This window comes from Tauraco erythrolophus, chromosome 2, assembly GCF_009769465.1.
Source record: "Tauraco erythrolophus isolate bTauEry1 chromosome 2, bTauEry1.pri, whole genome shotgun sequence".
Lineage (NCBI taxonomy): Eukaryota > Metazoa > Chordata > Aves > Musophagiformes > Musophagidae > Tauraco > Tauraco erythrolophus.
In genome coordinates, this window is record NC_141466.1 from 94,360,018 (window position 1) to 94,385,475 (window position 25,458).

Below are 25,458 nucleotides of genomic sequence, written 5' to 3' on the forward strand. Positions count from 1 at the left end.
CCATCTTCTGCAGGAGGACACTGAGGTAATGTTGTTTGAGTGTCAGGGGGCTCTGTGCAGACTGCGTGAGTGTAAGTTAATTTACAGGAATCCAAATAGCGTTTGAGCTGGGCGTTTTGCTTCTGCTAACGCTGGGGCCATGCATGTTCAGGACCTATCATTGGTCAGATACAGGAACAGCCATAAGGTGTCAGAAGTCCCCGACTTTCCAAGTGAATTGCACAGAAAACTGTTTAGCTTGTACAGTCAAATTGTGCTTTCTTTTACAGAGTAATTACAAGGGTTCACAAGTTGTACGGAACGTCAAGTTTCTGAAAAATCATGTGGGTGCCGTATATATGAATCCTTTAAGTAAATTTTTTAGCTCTACAAAAGATCTTTTCGCACCAGGAATGAGTGGCAGAAAACAAGTGATGACGGATAGCTTCTTTTAATGTAAGAAAAGTGAAAATTTAACAAAGTAATTTGAAAGATTGCGAGATTCAGAGACAAGTTTAGTGGGGAAGATCCGAAGGGATGTAAACCTGCACTTTTTGTACTCTTGGAACCATGTATGTTGCACCTGGAACATAACGAGGCCGATACAGGGATGTGAAGAAGAGGAGAGGTGTCTCCAGAGGCAGCAGCACTGTGTTTACTCTGGATTTGCACTAGGGTAGCATCGGCTCCATGTCTGGAATAACTCTGTTGTAGCCTGGGTCGTTTCAGAGAGATGGTGTACTGGATGGTGTTGCCTTTCTGAGGTTTGTGCTCTGGAAAGCGTGCTCTAACTTTGATGTCTCGTTTTTTTAACATCGTCCTAACCAAGGCTGAGGTATTTTAAGTGTTCTTTATGTTTATTAATTTGGGTTAGGATTCTCAGAGCTTGCTCTGTGCCTCTAGGAGAAACCTGGAAAATGATTCTCTCTCTACAGAATGATATGTGATAAATTCAAAATTCCATTAGAGGAGAGCGTTCTCTAGCACATGTAAGGATAAATCATTAAGGAGGTATTTTTAACAGGAGTTTGTGGATCACTTTTAAGAATTAAGTGGATACTTTTTTCTAAGGTTTGTGTTTGTCACGTCTGATACCGTAGCTGTTTGGAAACATCTAGTGTGTCATGTGAGACAGCAAAATGAAATGCTTTGAAAAGTGTGGTGATCCCATGTCTGAGGTATTGGCTTTGTAAGCTCTTTGTAGGACTGCACTTTATAAGCTAATGAGTATCAGAGGTAGTAGCAGCATTTGATGTTGCAAAGGCGGCGTTTTAATGAACACCATCGACTTAGGGAAAACAATTCTAATATCATTTAAGGGTTAAACAACTGTTTTGTAAATTTTCATGAAGCCTAAATACCGCATGATTTCCTCATTTACAAAGCTGAAACTACTCTGGTAGTTTATCTTCTATTAGATGTGTTAAGAACTGACTAAGAAGAGGTCGCAGAAGTAACTGTCTGTGGGGAAACATCATCATCTGCTAGGACCACCAGAGGACCTCTCTGTTTTCACTGTTGAACTGGAAACAATTCTAACATTTTTATGGTGGAGATGATGGATGACAAAAGCGAATGACTTGGTAAATGAGAAGAGTGGTGCAGTTACGCAGAGCGACTGACCCATTTAGTGAGCTGCGCTGATACCAAATGTTTTCTTACTGCCCAGTGTAACAGTTTTGCTTCTGGAAACAAGAAAACTGGTTGTGGAAAGGGGCTTGCTTTGGTTAGAAGGTGGTACTTTCTGAACAAGACTTAAAAGTTCAACAGGAGTATTTGGTGTAGGACTTTGGCAAGGAAGACCCAAGTGATGCTAAACGAATAAGCAGGGGAGAAGATGATTGTAGCAGGAAAGACATTTGATATCAGTATTGCTGATATCCCTATTAAGTAGTCTAATGACTGTAAGAGGATTTTGAAAAAACTGGGAGAGTATCAAGGGGAGAGCAAACATTCACCGTTATTCAAGAAACGGAGGAAATGTGCTCTCCAGAGGGGTACATCTCCAACAGTGACCAAGTTGGAGTCTATTTTTTACTTCTAGTGTCTAAAAAGAAAGAGAACTGAATGCAATATATACTTGTTTTTACATCCTATATGTAGACATAAGATGGAAATGCTGAGTACAGATGGAATTCTACTTTGGAAAGGTTGGAAATTGGAGCTAAATTAGAGTCTGTAACTACTTTGCAGCTGTGAAAAACACATCAAACTTGTAGTAGATATGCAGAAAATTGTTTTCCAGTGAAATCTGGATATCATTTGGGACGCCAAAGTGACTTATTTGCCAAAGTGACTTATTTGCCAAAGTGACTTATTTGCCAAAGTGACTTATTTGCCAAAGTGACTTATTTGCCAAAGTGACTTATTTGCCAAAGTGACTTATTTGCCAAAGTGACTTATTTGCCAAAGTGACTTATTTGCCAAAGTGACTTATTTGCCAAAGTGACTTATTTGCCAAAGTGACTTATTTGCCAAAGTGACTTATTTGCCAAAGTGACTTATTTGCCAAAGTGACTTATTTGCCAAAGTGACTTATTTGCCAAAGTGACTTATTTGCCAAAGTGACTTATTTGCCAAAGTGACTTATTTGCCAAAGTGACTTATTTGCCAAAGTGACTTATTTGCCAAAGTGACTTATTTGCCAAAGTGACTTATTTGCCAAATTATTATTTCAAGGACTAGTGAGAGAGGTACTTAGTTCTCATGCACTAGAGATGCGCTTGCCGTACCTGCTGACGTGGTTTGGAATGGCTGTGATGAGTTAGGTCCTACTTGACACAAGCCACAGGTTGTCAGTGCTGCCAGTGAACCTGCTGTGGTTGTGAATGAAGGCACTTACAGGTGAATGGAGAAGGTGAACACCAAGGATCATCAACTTCCATCTTCTGCAGGAGGACACTGAGGTAATGTTGTTTGAGTGTCAGGGGGCTCTGTGCAGACTGCGTGAGTGTAAGTTAATTTACAGGAATCCAAATAGCGTTTGAGCTGGGCGTTTTGCTTCTGCTAACGCTGGGGCCATGCATGTTCAGGACCTATCATTGGTCAGATACAGGAACAGCCATAAGGTGTCAGAAGTCCCCGACTTTCCAAGTGAATTGCACAGAAAACTGTTTAGCTTGTACAGTCAAATTGTGCTTTCTTTTACAGAGTAATTACAAGGGTTCACAAGTTGTACGGAACGTCAAGTTTCTGAAAAATCATGTGGGTGCCGTATATATGAATCCTTTAAGTAAATTTTTTAGCTCTACAAAAGATCTTTTCGCACCAGGAATGAGTGGCAGAAAACAAGTGATGACGGATAGCTTCTTTTAATGTAAGAAAAGTGAAAATTTAACAAAGTAATTTGAAAGATTGCGAGATTCAGAGACAAGTTTAGTGGGGAAGATCCGAAGGGATGTAAACCTGCACTTTTTGTACTCTTGGAACCATGTATGTTGCACCTGGAACATAACGAGGCCGATACAGGGATGTGAAGAAGAGGAGAGGTGTCTCCAGAGGCAGCAGCACTGTGTTTACTCTGGATTTGCACTAGGGTAGCATCGGCTCCATGTCTGGAATAACTCTGTTGTAGCCTGGGTCGTTTCAGAGAGATGGTGTACTGGATGGTGTTGCCTTTCTGAGGTTTGTGCTCTGGAAAGCGTGCTCTAACTTTGATGTCTCGTTTTTTTAACATCGTCCTAACCAAGGCTGAGGTATTTTAAGTGTTCTTTATGTTTATTAATTTGGGTTAGGATTCTCAGAGCTTGCTCTGTGCCTCTAGGAGAAACCTGGAAAATGATTCTCTCTCTACAGAATGATATGTGATAAATTCAAAATTCCATTAGAGGAGAGCGTTCTCTAGCACATGTAAGGATAAATCATTAAGGAGGTATTTTTAACAGGAGTTTGTGGATCACTTTTAAGAATTAAGTGGATACTTTTTTCTAAGGTTTGTGTTTGTCACGTCTGATACCGTAGCTGTTTGGAAACATCTAGTGTGTCATGTGAGACAGCAAAATGAAATGCTTTGAAAAGTGTGGTGATCCCATGTCTGAGGTATTGGCTTTGTAAGCTCTTTGTAGGACTGCACTTTATAAGCTAATGAGTATCAGAGGTAGTAGCAGCATTTGATGTTGCAAAGGCGGCATTTTAATGAACACCATCGACTTAGGGAAAACAATTCTAATATCATTTAAGGGTTAAACAACTGTTTTGTAAATTTTCATGAAGCCTAAATACCGCATGATTTCCTCATTTACAAAGCTGAAACTACTCTGGTAGTTTATCTTCTATTAGATGTGTTAAGAACTGACTAAGAAGAGGTCGCAGAAGTAACTGTCTGTGGGGAAACATCATCATCTGCTAGGACCACCAGAGGACCTCTCTGTTTTCACTGTTGAACTGGAAACAATTCTAACATTTTTATGGTGGAGATGATGGATGACAAAAGCGAATGACTTGGTAAATGAGAAGAGTGGTGCAGTTACGCAGAGCGACTGACCCATTTAGTGAGCTGCGCTGATACCAAATGTTTTCTTACTGCCCAGTGTAACAGTTTTGCTTCTGGAAACAAGAAAACTGGTTGTGGAAAGGGGCTTGCTTTGGTTAGAAGGTGGTACTTTCTGAACAAGACTTAAAAGTTCAACAGGAGTATTTGGTGTAGGACTTTGGCAAGGAAGACCCAAGTGATGCTAAACGAATAAGCAGGGGAGAAGATGATTGTAGCAGGAAAGACATTTGATATCAGTATTGCTGATATCCCTATTAAGTAGTCTAATGACTGTAAGAGGATTTTGAAAAAACTGGGAGAGTATCAAGGGGAGAGCAAACATTCACAGTTATTCAAGAAACGGAGGAAATGTGCTCTCCAGAGGGGTACATCTCCAACAGTGACCAAGTTGGAGTCTATTTTTTACTTCTAGTGTCTAAAAAGAAAGAGAACTGAATGCAATATATACTTGTTTTTACATCCTATATGTAGACATAAGATGGAAATGCTGAGTACAGATGGAATTCTACTTTGGAAAGGTTGGAAATTGGAGCTAAATTAGAGTCTGTAACTACTTTGCAGCTGTGAAAAACACATCAAACTTGTAGTAGATATGCAGAAAATTGTTTTCCAGTGAAATCTGGATATCATTTGGGACGCCAAAGTGACTTATTTGCCAAAGTGACTTATTTGCCAAAGTGACTTATTTGCCAAAGTGACTTATTTGCCAAAGTGACTTATTTGCCAAAGTGACTTATTTGCCAAAGTGACTTATTTGCCAAAGTGACTTATTTGCCAAAGTGACTTATTTGCCAAAGTGACTTATTTGCCAAAGTGACTTATTTGCCAAAGTGACTTATTTGCCAAAGTGACTTATTTGCCAAAGTGACTTATTTGCCAAAGTGACTTATTGCCAAAGTGACTTATTTGCCAAAGTGACTTATTATTATTTCAAGGACTAGTGAGAGAGGTACTTAGTTCTCATGCACTAGAGATGCGCTTGCCGTACCTGCTGACGTGGTTTGGCATGGCTGTGATGAGTTAGGTCCTACTTGACACAAGCCACAGGTTGTCAGTGCTGCCAGTGAACCTGCTGTGGTTGTGAATGAAGGCACTTACAGGTGAATGGAGAAGGTGAACACCAAGGATCATCAACTTCCATCTTCTGCAGGAGGACACTGAGGTAATGTTGTTTGAGTGTCAGGGGGCTCTGTGCAGACTGCGTGAGTGTAAGTTAATTTACAGGAATCCAAATAGCGTTTGAGCTGGGCGTTTTGCTTCTGCTAACGCTGGGGCCATGCATGTTCAGGACCTATCATTGGTCAGATACAGGAACAGCCATAAGGTGTCAGAAGTCCCCGACTTTCCAAGTGAATTGCACAGAAAACTGTTTAGCTTGTACAGTCAAATTGTGCTTTCTTTTACAGAGTAATTACAAGGGTTCACAAGTTGTACGGAACGTCAAGTTTCTGAAAAATCATGTGGGTGCCGTATATATGAATCCTTTAAGTAAATTTTTTAGCTCTACAAAAGATCTTTTCGCACCAGGAATGAGTGGCAGAAAATAAGTGATGACGGATAGCTTCTTTTAATGTAAGAAAAGTGAAAATTTAACAAAGTAATTTGAAAGATTGCGAGATTCAGAGACAAGTTTAGTGGGGAAGATCCGAAGGGATGTAAACCTGCACTTTTTGTACTCTTGGAACCATGTATGTTGCACCTGGAACATAACGAGGCCGATACAGGGATGTGAAGAAGAGGAGAGGTGTCTCCAGAGGCAGCAGCACTGTGTTTACTCTGGATTTGCACTAGGGTAGCATCGGCTCCATGTCTGGAATAACTCTGTTGTAGCCTGGGTCGTTTCAGAGAGATGGTGTACTGGATGGTGTTGCCTTTCTGAGGTTTGTGCTCTGGAAAGCGTGCTCTAACTTTGATGTCTCGTTTTTTTAACATCGTCCTAACCAAGGCTGAGGTATTTTAAGTGTTCTTTATGTTTATTAATTTGGGTTAGGATTCTCAGAGCTTGCTCTGTGCCTCTAGGAGAAACCTGGAAAATGATTCTCTCTCTACAGAATGATATGTGATAAATTCAAAATTCCATTAGAGGAGAGCGTTCTCTAGCACATGTAAGGATAAATCATTAAGGAGGTATTTTTAACAGGAGTTTGTGGATCACTTTTAAGAATTAAGTGGATACTTTTTTCTAAGGTTTGTGTTTGTCACGTCTGATACCGTAGCTGTTTGGAAACATCTAGTGTGTCATGTGAGACAGCAAAATGAAATGCTTTGAAAAGTGTGGTGATCCCATGTCTGAGGTATTGGCTTTGTAAGCTCTTTGTAGGACTGCACTTTATAAGCTAATGAGTATCAGAGGTAGTAGCAGCATTTGATGTTGCAAAGGCGGCGTTTTAATGAACACCATCGACTTAGGGAAAACAATTCTAATATCATTTAAGGGTTAAACAACTGTTTTGTAAATTTTCATGAAGCCTAAATACCGCATGATTTCCTCATTTACAAAGCTGAAACTACTCTGGTAGTTTATCTTCTATTAGATGTGTTAAGAACTGACTAAGAAGAGGTCGCAGAAGTAACTGTCTGTGGGGAAACATCATCATCTGCTAGGACCACCAGAGGACCTCTCTGTTTTCACTGTTGAACTGGAAACAATTCTAACATTTTTATGGTGGAGATGATGGATGACAAAAGCGAATGACTTGGTAAATGAGAAGAGTGGTGCAGTTACGCAGAGCGACTGACCCATTTAGTGAGCTGCGCTGATACCAAATGTTTTCTTACTGCCCAGTGTAACAGTTTTGCTTCTGGAAACAAGAAAACTGGTTGTGGAAAGGGGCTTGCTTTGGTTAGAAGGTGGTACTTTCTGAACAAGACTTAAAAGTTCAACAGGAGTATTTGGTGTAGGACTTTGGCAAGGAAGACCCAAGTGATGCTAAACGAATAAGCAGGGGAGAAGATGATTGTAGCAGGAAAGACATTTGATATCAGTATTGCTGATATCCCTATTAAGTAGTCTAATGACTGTAAGAGGATTTTGAAAAAACTGGGAGAGTATCAAGGGGAGAGCAAACATTCACAGTTATTCAAGAAACGGAGGAAATGTGCTCTCCAGAGGGGTACATCTCCAAGAGTGACCAAGTTGGAGTCTATTTTTTACTTCTAGTGTCTAAAAAGAAAGAGAACTGAATGCAATATATACTTGTTTTTACATCCTATATGTAGACATAAGATGGAAATGCTGAGTACAGATGGAATTCTACTTTGGAAAGGTTGGAAATTGGAGCTAAATTAGAGTCTGTAACTACTTTGCAGCTGTGAAAAACACATCAAACTTGTAGTAGATATGCAGAAAATTGTTTTCCAGTGAAATCTGGATATCATTTGGGACGCCAAAGTGACTTATTTGCCAAAGTGACTTATTTGCCAAAGTGACTTATTTGCCAAAGTGACTTATTTGCCAAAGTGACTTATTTGCCAAAGTGACTTATTTGCCAAAGTGACTTATTTGCCAAAGTGACTTATTTGCCAAAGTGACTTATTTGCCAAAGTGACTTATTTGCCAAAGTGACTTATTTGCCAAAGTGACTTATTTGCCAAAGTGACTTATTTGCCAAATTATTATTTCAAGGACTAGTGAGAGAGGTACTTAGTTCTCATGCACTAGAGATGCGCTTGCCGTACCTGCTGACGTGGTTTGGAATGGCTGTGATGAGTTAGGTCCTACTTGACACAAGCCACAGGTTGTCAGTGCTGCCAGTGAACCTGCTGTGGTTGTGAATGAAGGCACTTACAGGTGAATGGAGAAGGTGAACACCAAGGATCATCAACTTCCATCTTCTGCAGGAGGACACTGAGGTAATGTTGTTTGAGTGTCAGGGGGCTCTGTGCAGACTGCGTGAGTGTAAGTTAATTTACAGGAATCCAAATAGCGTTTGAGCTGGGCGTTTTGCTTCTGCTAACGCTGGGGCCATGCATGTTCAGGACCTATCATTGGTCAGATACAGGAACAGCCATAAGGTGTCAGAAGTCCCCGACTTTCCAAGTGAATTGCACAGAAAACTGTTTAGCTTGTACAGTCAAATTGTGCTTTCTTTTACAGAGTAATTACAAGGGTTCACAAGTTGTACGGAACGTCAAGTTTCTGAAAAATCATGTGGGTGCCGTATATATGAATCCTTTAAGTAAATTTTTTAGCTCTACAAAAGATCTTTTCGCACCAGGAATGAGTGGCAGAAAACAAGTGATGACGGATAGCTTCTTTTAATGTAAGAAAAGTGAAAATTTAACAAAGTAATTTGAAAGATTGCGAGATTCAGAGACAAGTTTAGTGGGGAAGATCCGAAGGGATGTAAACCTGCACTTTTTGTACTCTTGGAACCATGTATGTTGCACCTGGAACATAACGAGGCCGATACAGGGATGTGAAGAAGAGGAGAGGTGTCTCCAGAGGCAGCAGCACTGTGTTTACTCTGGATTTGCACTAGGGTAGCATCGGCTCCATGTCTGGAATAACTCTGTTGTAGCCTGGGTCGTTTCAGAGAGATGGTGTACTGGATGGTGTTGCCTTTCTGAGGTTTGTGCTCTGGAAAGCGTGCTCTAACTTTGATGTCTCGTTTTTTTAACATCGTCCTAACCAAGGCTGAGGTATTTTAAGTGTTCTTTATGTTTATTAATTTGGGTTAGGATTCTCAGAGCTTGCTCTGTGCCTCTAGGAGAAACCTGGAAAATGATTCTCTCTCTACAGAATGATATGTGATAAATTCAAAATTCCATTAGAGGAGAGCGTTCTCTAGCACATGTAAGGATAAATCATTAAGGAGGTATTTTTAACAGGAGTTTGTGGATCACTTTTAAGAATTAAGTGGATACTTTTTTCTAAGGTTTGTGTTTGTCACGTCTGATACCGTAGCTGTTTGGAAACATCTAGTGTGTCATGTGAGACAGCAAAATGAAATGCTTTGAAAAGTGTGGTGATCCCATGTCTGAGGTATTGGCTTTGTAAGCTCTTTGTAGGACTGCACTTTATAAGCTAATGAGTATCAGAGGTAGTAGCAGCATTTGATGTTGCAAAGGCGGCGTTTTAATGAACACCATCGACTTAGGGAAAACAATTCTAATATCATTTAAGGGTTAAACAACTGTTTTGTAAATTTTCATGAAGCCTAAATACCGCATGATTTCCTCATTTACAAAGCTGAAACTACTCTGGTAGTTTATCTTCTATTAGATGTGTTAAGAACTGACTAAGAAGAGGTCGCAGAAGTAACTGTCTGTGGGGAAACATCATCATCTGCTAGGACCACCAGAGGACCTCTCTGTTTTCACTGTTGAACTGGAAACAATTCTAACATTTTTATGGTGGAGATGATGGATGACAAAAGCGAATGACTTGGTAAATGAGAAGAGTGGTGCAGTTACGCAGAGCGACTGACCCATTTAGTGAGCTGCGCTGATACCAAATGTTTTCTTACTGCCCAGTGTAACAGTTTTGCTTCTGGAAACAAGAAAACTGGTTGTGGAAAGGGGCTTGCTTTGGTTAGAAGGTGGTACTTTCTGAACAAGACTTAAAAGTTCAACAGGAGTATTTGGTGTAGGACTTTGGCAAGGAAGACCCAAGTGATGCTAAACGAATAAGCAGGGGAGAAGATGATTGTAGCAGGAAAGACATTTGATATCAGTATTGCTGATATCCCTATTAAGTAGTCTAATGACTGTAAGAGGATTTTGAAAAAACTGGGAGAGTATCAAGGGGAGAGCAAACATTCACAGTTATTCAAGAAACGGAGGAAATGTGCTCTCCAGAGGGGTACATCTCCAACAGTGACCAAGTTGGAGTCTATTTTTTACTTCTAGTGTCTAAAAAGAAAGAGAACTGAATGCAATATATACTTGTTTTTACATCCTATATGTAGACATAAGATGGAAATGCTGAGTACAGATGGAATTCTACTTTGGAAAGGTTGGAAATTGGAGCTAAATTAGAGTCTGTAACTACTTTGCAGCTGTGAAAAACACATCAAACTTGTAGTAGATATGCAGAAAATTGTTTTCCAGTGAAATCTGGATATCATTTGGGACGCCAAAGTGACTTATTTGCCAAAGTGACTTATTTGCCAAAGTGACTTATTTGCCAAAGTGACTTATTTGCCAAAGTGACTTATTTGCCAAAGTGACTTATTTGCCAAAGTGACTTATTTGCCAAAGTGACTTATTTGCCAAAGTGACTTATTTGCCAAAGTGACTTATTTGCCAAAGTGACTTATTTGCCAAAGTGACTTATTTGCCAAAGTGACTTATTTGCCAAAGTGACTTATTTGCCAAAGTGACTTATTTGCCAAAGTGACTTATTTGCCAAAGTGACTTATTTGCCAAAGTGACTTATTTGCCAAAGTGACTTATTTGCCAAAGTGACTTATTTGCCAAAGTGACTTATTTGCCAAAGTGACTTATTATTATTTCAAGGACTAGTGAGAGAGGTACTTAGTTCTCATGCACTAGAGATGCGCTTGCCGTACCTGCTGACGTGGTTTGGAATGGCTGTGATGAGTTAGGTCCTACTTGACACAAGCCACAGGTTGTCAGTGCTGCCAGTGAACCTGCTGTGGTTGTGAATGAAGGCACTTACAGGTGAATGGAGAAGGTGAACACCAAGGATCATCAACTTCCATCTTCTGCAGGAGGACACTGAGGTAATGTTGTTTGAGTGTCAGGGGGCTCTGTGCAGACTGCGTGAGTGTAAGTTAATTTACAGGAATCCAAATAGCGTTTGAGCTGGGCGTTTTGCTTCTGCTAACGCTGGGGCCATGCATGTTCAGGACCTATCATTGGTCAGATACAGGAACAGCCATAAGGTGTCAGAAGTCCCCGACTTTCCAAGTGAATTGCACAGAAAACTGTTTAGCTTGTACAGTCAAATTGTGCTTTCTTTTACAGAGTAATTACAAGGGTTCACAAGTTGTACGGAACGTCAAGTTTCTGAAAAATCATGTGGGTGCCGTATATATGAATCCTTTAAGTAAATTTTTTAGCTCTACAAAAGATCTTTTCGCACCAGGAATGAGTGGCAGAAAACAAGTGATGACGGATAGCTTCTTTTAATGTAAGAAAAGTGAAAATTTAACAAAGTAATTTGAAAGATTGCGAGATTCAGAGACAAGTTTAGTGGGGAAGATCCGAAGGGATGTAAACCTGCACTTTTTGTACTCTTGGAACCATGTATGTTGCACCTGGAACATAACGAGGCCGATACAGGGATGTGAAGAAGAGGAGAGGTGTCTCCAGAGGCAGCAGCACTGTGTTTACTCTGGATTTGCACTAGGGTAGCATCGGCTCCATGTCTGGAATAACTCTGTTGTAGCCTGGGTCGTTTCAGAGAGATGGTGTACTGGATGGTGTTGCCTTTCTGAGGTTTGTGCTCTGGAAAGCGTGCTCTAACTTTGATGTCTCGTTTTTTTAACATCGTCCTAACCAAGGCTGAGGTATTTTAAGTGTTCTTTATGTTTATTAATTTGGGTTAGGATTCTCAGAGCTTGCTCTGTGCCTCTAGGAGAAACCTGGAAAATGATTCTCTCTCTACAGAATGATATGTGATAAATTCAAAATTCCATTAGAGGAGAGCGTTCTCTAGCACATGTAAGGATAAATCATTAAGGAGGTATTTTTAACAGGAGTTTGTGGATCACTTTTAAGAATTAAGTGGATACTTTTTTCTAAGGTTTGTGTTTGTCACGTCTGATACCGTAGCTGTTTGGAAACATCTAGTGTGTCATGTGAGACAGCAAAATGAAATGCTTTGAAAAGTGTGGTGATCCCATGTCTGAGGTATTGGCTTTGTAAGCTCTTTGTAGGACTGCACTTTATAAGCTAATGAGTATCAGAGGTAGTAGCAGCATTTGATGTTGCAAAGGCGGCGTTTTAATGAACACCATCGACTTAGGGAAAACAATTCTAATATCATTTAAGGGTTAAACAACTGTTTTGTAAATTTTCATGAAGCCTAAATACCGCATGATTTCCTCATTTACAAAGCTGAAACTACTCTGGTAGTTTATCTTCTATTAGATGTGTTAAGAACTGACTAAGAAGAGGTCGCAGAAGTAACTGTCTGTGGGGAAACATCATCATCTGCTAGGACCACCAGAGGACCTCTCTGTTTTCACTGTTGAACTGGAAACAATTCTAACATTTTTATGGTGGAGATGATGGATGACAAAAGCGAATGACTTGGTAAATGAGAAGAGTGGTGCAGTTACGCAGAGCGACTGACCCATTTAGTGAGCTGCGCTGATACCAAATGTTTTCTTACTGCCCAGTGTAACAGTTTTGCTTCTGGAAACAAGAAAACTGGTTGTGGAAAGGGGCTTGCTTTGGTTAGAAGGTGGTACTTTCTGAACAAGACTTAAAAGTTCAACAGGAGTATTTGGTGTAGGACTTTGGCAAGGAAGACCCAAGTGATGCTAAACGAATAAGCAGGGGAGAAGATGATTGTAGCAGGAAAGACATTTGATATCAGTATTGCTGATATCCCTATTAAGTAGTCTAATGACTGTAAGAGGATTTTGAAAAAACTGGGAGAGTATCAAGGGGAGAGCAAACATTCACAGTTATTCAAGAAACGGAGGAAATGTGCTCTCCAGAGGGGTACATCTCCAACAGTGACCAAGTTGGAGTCTATTTTTTACTTCTAGTGTCTAAAAAGAAAGAGAACTGAATGCAATATATACTTGTTTTTACATCCTATATGTAGACATAAGATAGAAATGCTGAGTACAGATGGAATTCTACTTTGGAAAGGTTGGAAATTGGAGCTAAATTAGAGTCTGTAACTACTTTGCAGCTGTGAAAAACACATCAAACTTGTAGTAGATATGCAGAAAATTGTTTTCCAGTGAAATCTGGATATCATTTGGGACGCCAAAGTGACTTATTTGCCAAAGTGACTTATTTGCCAAAGTGACTTATTTGCCAAAGTGACTTATTTGCCAAAGTGACTTATTTGCCAAAGTGACTTATTTGCCAAAGTGACTTATTTGCCAAAGTGACTTATTTGCCAAAGTGACTTATTTGCCAAAGTGACTTATTTGCCAAAGTGACTTATTTGCCAAAGTGACTTATTTGCCAAAGTGACTTATTTGCCAAATTATTACTTCAAGGACTAGTGAGAGAGGTACTTAGTTCTCATGCACTAGAGATGCGCTTGCCGTACCTGCTGACGTGGTTTGGAATGGCTGTGATGAGTTAGGTCCTACTTGACACAAGCCACAGGTTGTCAGTGCTGCCAGTGAACCTGCTGTGGTTGTGAATGAAGGCACTTACAGGTGAATGGAGAAGGTGAACACCAAGGATCATCAACTTCCATCTTCTGCAGGAGGACACTGAGGTAATGTTGTTTGAGTGTCAGGGGGCTCTGTGCAGACTGCGTGAGTGTAAGTTAATTTACAGGAATCCAAATAGCGTTTGAGCTGGGCGTTTTGCTTCTGCTAACGCTGGGGCCATGCATGTTCAGGACCTATCATTGGTCAGATACAGGAACAGCCATAAGGTGTCAGAAGTCCCCGACTTTCCAAGTGAATTGCACAGAAAACTGTTTAGCTTGTACAGTCAAATTGTGCTTTCTTTTACAGAGTAATTACAAGGGTTCACAAGTTGTACGGAACGTCAAGTTTCTGAAAAATCATGTGGGTGCCGTATATATGAATCCTTTAAGTAAATTTTTTAGCTCTACAAAAGATCTTTTCGCACCAGGAATGAGTGGCAGAAAACAAGTGATGACGGATAGCTTCTTTTAATGTAAGAAAAGTGAAAATTTAACAAAGTAATTTGAAAGATTGCGAGATTCAGAGACAAGTTTAGTGGGGAAGATCCGAAGGGATGTAAACCTGCACTTTTTGTACTCTTGGAACCATGTATGTTGCACCTGGAACATAACGAGGCCGATACAGGGATGTGAAGAAGAGGAGAGGTGTCTCCAGAGGCAGCAGCACTGTGTTTACTCTGGATTTGCACTAGGGTAGCATCGGCTCCATGTCTGGAATAACTCTGTTGTAGCCTGGGTCGTTTCAGAGAGATGGTGTACTGGATGGTGTTGCCTTTCTGAGGTTTGTGCTCTGGAAAGCGTGCTCTAACTTTGATGTCTCGTTTTTTTAACATCGTCCTAACCAAGGCTGAGGTATTTTAAGTGTTCTTTATGTTTATTAATTTGGGTTAGGATTCTCAGAGCTTGCTCTGTGCCTCTAGGAGAAACCTGGAAAATGATTCTCTCTCTACAGAATGATATGTGATAAATTCAAAATTCCATTAGAGGAGAGCGTTCTCTAGCACATGTAAGGATAAATCATTAAGGAGGTATTTTTAACAGGAGTTTGTGGATCACTTTTAAGAATTAAGTGGATACTTTTTTCTAAGGTTTGTGTTTGTCACGTCTGATACCGTAGCTGTTTGGAAACATCTAGTGTGTCATGTGAGACAGCAAAATGAAATGCTTTGAAAAGTGTGGTGATCCCATGTCTGAGGTATTGGCTTTGTAAGCTCTTTGTAGGACTGCACTTTATAAGCTAATGAGTATCAGAGGTAGTAGCAGCATTTGATGTTGCAAAGGCGGCGTTTTAATGAACACCATCGACTTAGGGAAAACAATTCTAATATCATTTAAGGGTTAAACAACTGTTTTGTAAATTTTCATGAAGCCTAAATACCGCATGATTTCCTCATTTACAAAGCTGAAACTACTCTGGTAGTTTATCTTCTATTAGATGTGTTAAGAACTGACTAAGAAGAGGTCGCAGAAGTAACTGTCTGTGGGGAAACATCATCATCTGCTAGGACCACCAGAGGACCTCTCTGTTTTCACTGTTGAACTGGAAACAATTCTAACATTTTTATGGTGGAGATGATGGATGACAAAAGCGAATGACTTGGTAAATGAGAAGAGTGGTGCAGTTACGCAGAGCGACTGACCCATTTAGTGAGCTGCGCTGATACCAAATGTTTTCTTACTGCCCAGTGTAACAGTTTTGCTTCTGGAAACAAGAAAACTGGTTGTGGAAAGGTGTTGGGGGAGTTCCTGACTACTACAATAGAAAGCACCTGTGCCTCGTTAGGACAGGTGCTGTGAGTCACGTTGGTCAATCGGAAACCACGTGACTCATGGATGAATAAAGGTGGGGCACTCCCAAGAGGGAGTGGGGGCAGTTCCCTCCTGGAGACTGGTGTGATAGGAGCCCCTGGAGAGCAGCATCTTGAAGCTCTCTGTTGGAAGCCTTTGGTTGTGACAAGGACCTTTGGAGTGTGATAGAGCCTTCTGATATACGAGGGAGATCACAACAACCTTCTGGGTTGTGATCCCCGAAGAGTGAGACACCAGTAGTCCGCAACAATTGGTGACCCCGACGTGATTCGTCGGAACAGGAACCACTGGGACTGCAGAACGAAGCTTGAGAGCGGCAGGAGCTGCGGACTGACCAAGACACCTGGAACAAGGTGAGCCGCTGGGAGTGAACATGGGTCAGAATTTTGTAAAGGAAAGTCAGACCTTCACCTTTCTCAAATCTGCAGGAATGGCTGCGGGGCTCAGTATAAGTAATGAGGATTTATATTACCTACTCAACTGGGCAGCGGGACATGAAGATCTAGTCAACCTCACCTTTACCTTTAACCTAGAACTTTGGAAAAGGTTGGGGGATAAGTTACTCTATGAAGCCGTGGTTAAGCAAAAGGGCCGGACCGACCTGCTGCGTACATGGGAGGCCCTAGATAATATAATTCAAAAGGGGTCAGCAGAAGAGGAGGAAGAGGAATCAACAGATTATGTATCTGCAAGCGAGGGGTATGAAGGGAACAACGAACTGTCTGAAGGAAGACTAACCCCAGACAGCGTGGACAGCGAGTTAGACGTATCCTCGCTGTTCACAGAGATCAATAAAGTTGCGGGGACTATGCAGGGACTCTGCCCCACCCTGCAGGAAATATTGGAGCGTCCCCCACCCTTTGCCCCAGCAACCCCCCCTTCCTCCTCAGGATGTGTCATGCCCACGGCCCCGCCGCTCGATCTAATGGCCCCACCCCCGGCAGCTTCATATTCAGCAAATATGACACAGGTACGAGCTATGCAGCCAGCTCTAGTGCACCAGGCTGTGACAATGCTGCAAGGAGTATCTCAGCAGTTGGCAGCTGTAGTGGAGATACTGCAGCAGGCTATGACCCCCCCTGTAGCAAAAGAAATTTCAGGAGAAACCTCCAAGACAAGTGACAGCTCAGCTAAGGAGTTACCACCGGTTTCTCCACCAAGGGAAAAATCACTAGAATCTGTCTGTTTATTAAATCCAAACCCCTTGGGAACCCCTACAGCAACAGTTCAACGCCGTGACCCGGTCCGTTTTTGGAACGAAATAAAAATGAAAGCAATAGAGGCTGGGGATTGGGACTTGGCTCAAGTCTTGGGGCTGCCAGTCAATAACGAAAAATTATCCATGATGGAAATAGGGGAAAGGCCAAATGTATTCCCTGTGGAATTGACCCTCCCGGGTTCTAACCAGCCCAATCAATACCTGGGCTGGTCATGGAAAGTCGTACAAGACATACAAAAGGCAGTAGCACAGTATGGGCCAAACTCCCCAGCAGTAACACAATTATTACGATTACTAAACCTGGAAATATTGGTGCCGTATGACTTTCAACATTTGGCTCAGATTATGTTCCAGCCGGTACAACGCTCCATTTTTATGAGCACGTGGAGGCAGTTGGCTGATCGTCAGGCATTACAAAATATACAGTTACCTCAAGGTGACCCATGTTATGCTGTAGGTGCAGATGTCCTGATGGGAACGGGTCAAGTATTTGGCAACCCGGCAGTACAAGCCCAATGGCATCCCCAAATTCTTGGGCAGATCAAACAAATAGGAATGCAGGCCCTCATGCGGACCACAGAAATGGCGAAACCCCAAGCGAGGTATTCCACAATTAAACAAGGAATCAAGGAGCCTTTCTTACAATTTGTAGAAAGATTGCAAGGGGCTATAGAAAAACAAGTTTATGACAGCAATCTACGGGCCCTGTTGACAAAACAACTCGCAAGGGATAACGCCAACGCTGACTGCCGAAGAGTTATTGAAGTACTCCCAGGGGACCCCTCCCTAGAGGAGATGGTCATTGCATGTGCCAAGGTCGGGTCTGTAGAACATGAAATGACTGCGCTAGCCACCACCTTGATGGCCTCGAATAATAAGAAACTGAAGTGTCATAAGTGTGGGAGAATAGGGCATCTCGCCAAAAACTGCAAATCCAATGGCCGGCCGGGGAGCAGCAGAAAGAGAAAGTATGCACAGATGTCTTATAGTCCAGGCAAGCCCTTTGCGGGAACACTGCAACAGCCGCAAACTAATCCGGAAAAGACCCCTGAAGGAATGTTGCGGCAGCCGCAGATTAAGCAGCCAGAACAACCAGGGTGGATGTATCCAACTTCATCAGAACAGTGGATATATCCACCACCGACGTGGTATGACAGGAAAACATAAGAACGACTCCCCCACGGTTTTGTTCCAAGGCATCTGACAAATGGCAATGAAAAATGGAACTGGAACATTAGAAAGCCCTAAATGCTATTAGGTATTTTTTTCAAAAAAGAAAGGGGGAATTGTTGGGGGAGTTCCTGACTACTACAATAGAAAGCACCTGTGCCTCGTTAGGACAGGTGCTGTGAGTCACGTTGGTCAATCGGAAACCACGTGACTCATGGATGAATAAAGGTGGGGCACTCCCAAGAGGGAGTGGGGGCAGTTCCCTCCTGGAGACTGGAGTGATAGGAGCCCCTGGAGAGCAGCATCTTGAAGCTCTCTGTTGGAAGCCTTTGGTTGTGACAAGGACCTTTGGAGTGTGATAGAGCCTTCTGATATACGAGGGAGATCACAACAACCTTCTGGGTTGTGATCCCCGAAGAGTGAGACACCAGTAGTCGGCAACAGAAAGGGGCTTGCTTTGGTTAGAAGGTGGTACTTTCTGAACAAGACTTAAAAGTTCAACAGGAGTATTTGGTGTAGGACTTTGGCAAGGAAGACCCAAGTGATGCTAAACGAATAAGCAGGGGAGAAGATGATTGTAGCAGGAAAGACATTTGATATCAGTATTGCTGATATCCCTATTAAGTAGTCTAATGACTGTAAGAGGATTTTGAAAAAACTGGGAGAGTATCAAGGGGAGAGCAAACATTCACAGTTATTCAAGAAACGGAGGAAATGTGCTCTCCAGAGGGGTACATCTCCAACAGTGACCAAGTTGGAGTCTATTTTTTACTTCTAGTGTCTAAAAAGAAAGAGAACTGAATGCAATATATACTTGTTTTTACATCCTATATGTAGACATAAGATGGAAATGCTGAGTACAGATGGAATTCTACTTTGGAAAGGTTGGAAATTGGAGCTAAATTAGAGTCTGTAACTACTTTGCAGCTGTGAAAAACACATCAAACTTGTAGTAGATATGCAGAAAATTGTTTTCCAGTGAAATCTGGATATCATTTGGGACGCCAAAGTGACTTATTTGCCAAAGTGACTTATTTGCCAAAGTGACTTATTTGCCAAAGTGACTTATTTGCCAAAGTGACTTATTTGCCAAAGTGACTTATTTGCCAAAGTGACTTATTTGCCAAAGTGACTTATTTGCCAAAGTGACTTATTTGCCAAAGTGACTTATTTGCCAAAGTGACTTATTTGCCAAAGTGACTTATTTGCCAAAGTGACTTATTTGCCAAAGTGACTTATTTGCCAAAGTGACTTATTTGCCAAAGTGACTTATTTGCCAAAGTGACTTATTTGCCAAAGTGACTTATTTGCCAAAGTGACTTATTTGCCAAAGTGACTTATTTGCCAAAGTGACTTATTTGCCAAAGTGACTTATTTGCCAAAGTGACTTATTATTATTTCAAGGACTAGTGAGAGAGGTACTTAGTTCTCATGCACTAGAGATGCGCTTGCCGTACCTGCTGACGTGGTTTGGAATGGCTGTGATGAGTTAGGTCCTACTTGACACAAGCCACAGGTTGTCAGTGCTGCCAGTGAACCTGCTGTGGTTGTGAATGAAGGCACTTACAGGTGAATGGAGAAGGTGAACACCAAGGATCATCAACTTCCATCTTCTGCAGGAGGACACTGAGGTAATGTTGTTTGAGTGTCAGGGGGCTCTGTGCAGACTGCGTGAGTGTAAGTTAATTTACAGGAATCCAAATAGCGTTTGAGCTGGGCGTTTTGCTTCTGCTAACGCTGGGGCCATGCATGTTCAGGACCTATCATTGGTCAGATACAGGAACAGCCATAAGGTGTCAGAAGTCCCCGACTTTCCAAGTGAATTGCACAGAAAACTGTTTAGCTTGTACAGTCAAATTGTGCTTTCTTTTACAGAGTAATTACAAGGGTTCACAAGTTGTACGGAACGTCAAGTTTCTGAAAAATCATGTGGGTGCCGTATATATGAATCCTTTAAGTAAATTTTTTAGCTCTACAAAAGATCTTTTCGCACCAGGAATGAGTGGCAGAAAATAAGTGATGACGGATAGCTTCTTTTAATGTAAGAAAAGTGAAAATTTAACAAAGTAATTTGAAAGATTGCGAGATTCAGAGACAAGTTTAGTGGGGAAGATCCGAAGGGATGTAAACCTGCACTTTTTGTACTCTTGGAACCATGTATGTTGCACCTGGAACATAACGAGGCCGATACAGGGATGTGAAGAAGAGGAGAGGTGTCTCCAGAGGCAGCAGCACTGTGTTTACTCTGGATTTGCACTAGGGTAGCATCGGCTCCATGTCTGGAATAACTCTGTTGTAGCCTGGGTCGTTTCAGAGAGATGGTGTACTGGATGGTGTTGCCTTTCTGAGGTTTGTGCTCTGGAAAGCGTGCTCTAACTTTGATGTCTCGTTTTTTTAACATCGTCCTAACCAAGGCTGAGGTATTTTAAGTGTTCTTTATGTTTATTAATTTGGGTTAGGATTCTCAGAGCTTGCTCTGTGCCTCTAGGAGAAACCTGGAAAATGATTCTCTCTCTACAGAATGATATGTGATAAATTCAAAATTCCATTAGAGGAGAGCGTTCTCTAGCACATGTAAGGATAAATCATTAAGGAGGTATTTTTAACAGGAGTTTGTGGATCACTTTTAAGAATTAAGTGGATACTTTTTTCTAAGGTTTGTGTTTGTCACGTCTGATACCGTAGCTGTTTGGAAACATCTAGTGTGTCATGTGAGACAGCAAAATGAAATGCTTTGAAAAGTGTGGTGATCCCATGTCTGAGGTATTGGCTTTGTAAGCTCTTTGTAGGACTGCACTTTATAAGCTAATGAGTATCAGAGGTAGTAGCAGCATTTGATGTTGCAAAGGCGGCGTTTTAATGAACACCATCGACTTAGGGAAAACAATTCTAATATCATTTAAGGGTTAAACAACTGTTTTGTAAATTTTCATGAAGCCTAAATACCGCATGATTTCCTCATTTACAAAGCTGAAACTACTCTGGTAGTTTATCTTCTATTAGATGTGTTAAGAACTGACTAAGAAGAGGTCGCAGAAGTAACTGTCTGTGGGGAAACATCATCATCTGCTAGGACCACCAGAGGACCTCTCTGTTTTCACTGTTGAACTGGAAACAATTCTAACATTTTTATGGTGGAGATGATGGATGACAAAAGCGAATGACTTGGTAAATGAGAAGAGTGGTGCAGTTACGCAGAGCGACTGACCCATTTAGTGAGCTGCGCTGATACCAAATGTTTTCTTACTGCCCAGTGTAACAGTTTTGCTTCTGGAAACAAGAAAACTGGTTGTGGAAAGGGGCTTGCTTTGGTTAGAAGGTGGTACTTTCTGAACAAGACTTAAAAGTTCAACAGGAGTATTTGGTGTAGGACTTTGGCAAGGAAGACCCAAGTGATGCTAAACGAATAAGCAGGGGAGAAGATGATTGTAGCAGGAAAGACATTTGATATCAGTATTGCTGATATCCCTATTAAGTAGTCTAATGACTGTAAGAGGATTTTGAAAAAACTGGGAGAGTATCAAGGGGAGAGCAAACATTCACAGTTATTCAAGAAACGGAGGAAATGTGCTCTCCAGAGGGGTACATCTCCAACAGTGACCAAGTTGGAGTCTATTTTTTACTTCTAGTGTCTAAAAAGAAAGAGAACTGAATGCAATATATACTTGTTTTTACATCCTATATGTAGACATAAGATGGAAATGCTGAGTACAGATGGAATTCTACTTTGGAAAGGTTGGAAATTGGAGCTAAATTAGAGTCTGTAACTACTTTGCAGCTGTGAAAAACACATCAAACTTGTAGTAGATATGCAGAAAATTGTTTTCCAGTGAAATCTGGATATCATTTGGGACGCCAAAGTGACTTATTTGCCAAAGTGACTTATTTGCCAAAGTGACTTATTTGCCAAAGTGACTTATTTGCCAAAGTGACTTATTTGCCAAAGTGACTTATTTGCCAAAGTGACTTATTTGCCAAAGTGACTTATTTGCCAAAGTGACTTATTTGCCAAAGTGACTTATTTGCCAAAGTGACTTATTTGCCAAAGTGACTTATTTGCCAAAGTGACTTATTTGCCAAAGTGACTTATTTGCCAAAGTGACTTATTTGCCAAAGTGACTTATTTGCCAAAGTGACTTATTTGCCAAAGTGACTTATTTGCCAAAGTGACTTATTTGCCAAAGTGACTTATTTGCCAAAGTGACTTATTTGCCAAAGTGACTTATTTGCCAAAGTGACTTATTTGCCAAAGTGACTTATTATTTCAAGGACTAGTGAGAGAGGTACTTAGTTCTCATGCACTAGAGATGCGCTTGCCGTACCTGCTGACGTGGTTTGGAATGGCTGTGATGAGTTAGGTCCTACTTGACACAAGCCACAGGTTGTCAGTGCTGCCAGTGAACCTGCTGTGGTTGTGAATGAAGGCACTTACAGGTGAATGGAGAAGGTGAACACCAAGGATCATCAACTTCCATCTTCTGCAGGAGGACACTGAGGTAATGTTGTTTGAGTGTCAGGGGGCTCTGTGCAGACTGCGTGAGTGTAAGTTAATTTACAGGAATCCAAATAGCGTTTGAGCTGGGCGTTTTGCTTCTGCTAACGCTGGGGCCATGCATGTTCAGGACCTATCATTGGTCAGATACAGGAACAGCCATAAGGTGTCAGAAGTCCCCGACTTTCCAAGTGAATTGCACAGAAAACCTGTTTAGCTTGTACAGTCAAATTGTGCTTTCTTTTACAGAGTAATTACAAGGGTTCACAAGTTGTACGGAACGTCAAGTTTCTGAAAAATCATGTGGGTGCCGTATATATGAATCCTTTAAGTAAATTTTTTAGCTCTACAAAAGATCTTTTCGCACCAGGAATGAGTGGCAGAAAATAAGTGATGACGGATAGCTTCTTTCAATGTAAGAAAAGTGAAAATTTAACAAAGTAATTTGAAAGATTGCGAGATTCAGAGACAAGTTTAGTGGGGAAGATCCGAAGGGATGTAAACCTGCACTTTTTGTACTCTTGGAACCATGTATGTTGTACCTGGAACATAACAAGGCCGATACAGGGATGTGAAGAAGAGGAGAGGTGTCTCCAGAGGCAGCAGCACTGTTTACTCTGGATTTGCACTAGGGTAGCATCTAAGTACCTATTCTGGGAGTAGGTACTTAGAGCACAGAAAGGTTAAGAGCTTGGGCATTGTCATCCAGCAGGCTGATGGATGACCATGCGGTCTCAAAAAGCCAACCAAACACAGCACCACCCAAAGACGTTTTGTCCCATCATGCAGTTTGGTATTGACTGTGTCATCCTGCTCTGCCTTGAAAAGAACCTGGTTTTGTGTACCTTTAGGTATGTGCTAAAGTACAGCTTTATCAGGTCCTCTTGGCTGTCTTTTGTGATGGGATCATCTCCCTATTTGCTGAAGAAACACGGCTGTAACTCAGGAAGCACTTAGTCATGAGAATTTCAGTGTCATAAATGGCATTTGAAATAGATCTAGTCTTCAATGAAGATGATTGTTTTAACTTGAAATAAAGACAAATGTCGTTAAACTGTAGGATGTACATGAATCAAGCTCAATATTAAGCTGAATTCTGATACTCAGGGAAATAAGGGGAAGGATTTGCTTGATCTTAGAAACATTCCAGTAATGCTGCAGTCTGGTTTAAGAAAATAACAGCAGTTCCAGTAACGCAATTTAGATATACATTCATGTTGGGTACTCTGCTGTCTCTTTAGCATTATATGTCTTTGGAATCAATCCAGATGAAATCTATGAAATCTATGTACTGTGCATACACATATCTCCTTTCCCCAGACTGTTATTCAAAAGCAGTCTACATTATGGTCTAAGTTATGAAGTAACACAATTTAAAGTAACATAAATATGGCTGTCCTTGAGTAACTGAGAGGAGAATAGCTGCCTTTGTCTAAGGTAGTGTCGTGGGTTAGGCCGATTCGGCAACTAAATTGCATGCAGCTCTCCCACTCCAGTAAAGTGGAGAGGAGAAAAATATAGTAAAAGAGCTGAGGGTCGAGACAGGAACAGAGGAGCACCCACCAACCACGGTCCCGGGCAAAAGAGGCTGTTTTCTTAAAGCAAAACTATTTATTAACAGCCACCTTCAAAGAGAAAAGCCAACAAAAACGGTTATTTGAGAGGATAACAAGAAAACAAGGCCAGATCTTAAAAACAACACCACTCCCCCCCCCTTTGCCTTTTCTTCACGACTCTACTTGACATTTTGTCCTCTCCGGACTGGTCCCAGGGCTCTCCTCCCCCCAGCAGTGCAGGGGGCAGGGAACAGGGGAGTGCAGGTCAGTTCATTCCATGCTGTTACTGCTGCTTCTCTTAAAGGACAAGGAGTCCTTACACCATTGTCCCTTGCTCCAGTGGATCCCTTACTCACAGGGAAAGCATGAGTCCTACCCACAGGAGGCAGTCCTTCCCTTTCAGATTGCTCCAGGTGCAGGCTTTACCACAGTCTTGGACTTTTAAGGAGCTGTAGCCACTCGCTCTGGCATGGGTCATCATACAGACTTCAAATGCGCTCTGGCGTGGGTCGTCGTATTGACCTTAAATGCGTCTCCGTACAGACTTTAGATGCGTAAGTGCGCCTCGACCTGTGCCCATGATTCACCATAGTCTCAGGCTCAGGCATCTCCTTTAACAAAACACCTCCCCATTGGCGGGGCTCGTCCCACGGACTCTAGATGCGTACCGTGCTCGGGCTCTGGCACCTCTCCTCAACGTGGATCCTCCACGGGCTGCGAGTGGGTCTCTGCTTGCTCCACCGAGGGCTGGTTGCAAAGGGGCTGCTCGCAAGGGGGCTCAGCTGTGGCACACGTTGTTCCGTTCCATCTTCACTGACCTGAGTGATCTGTGTGGCCGTTTCTCTCAGATCTGTCTTTTCTGGGTGAACTCGGCCCGGTAGGCGCCCCGGGAGCGGGGCTCTCCTGAGTTCCCCAAGCGGCTCTGTCGCTGCCGTCCTCAGCGGCAGGGGGGGTGGGCACCAGCCGGGCCCGGGCCGCTGCCCAGCCGGGTGCTGGAGAGCAGGTGCAGTGCCCCCCTCCCTTCTCCTCGCTCCTGGGCAAAGGCACACCTTTCTGGTTCCTTTGTCCCGATATGAATAGGGCAAATCACAGAGGCACCGATTGGCTCAAGCCCCGAGGGGGATGGGAGTCTGGTCTGATGGACAGCTTCTGCCACCCGGACCTCCTCCTCCCCGCCCCGCCCCCCCCCCCCCCCCAATCAAACCATGACAGGTAGATAATATATTTTTTTTCCGTAAAAAGGGGATTCCTGGTATTTGAATTAAATTTTCTTAAATTCTTGTTGAATAGTTTTGCTGTAGTGATGTGATTTTTTGCTTAGTCCAACTGTAATCAATAGCTGTTTTGTAAAAAGTGAAAGATTAGATACTTAAGTGGTAGTTTTGAGTTCTTTGCTGGTTAGTATTGGGAGCATATTGAAGAGTACCA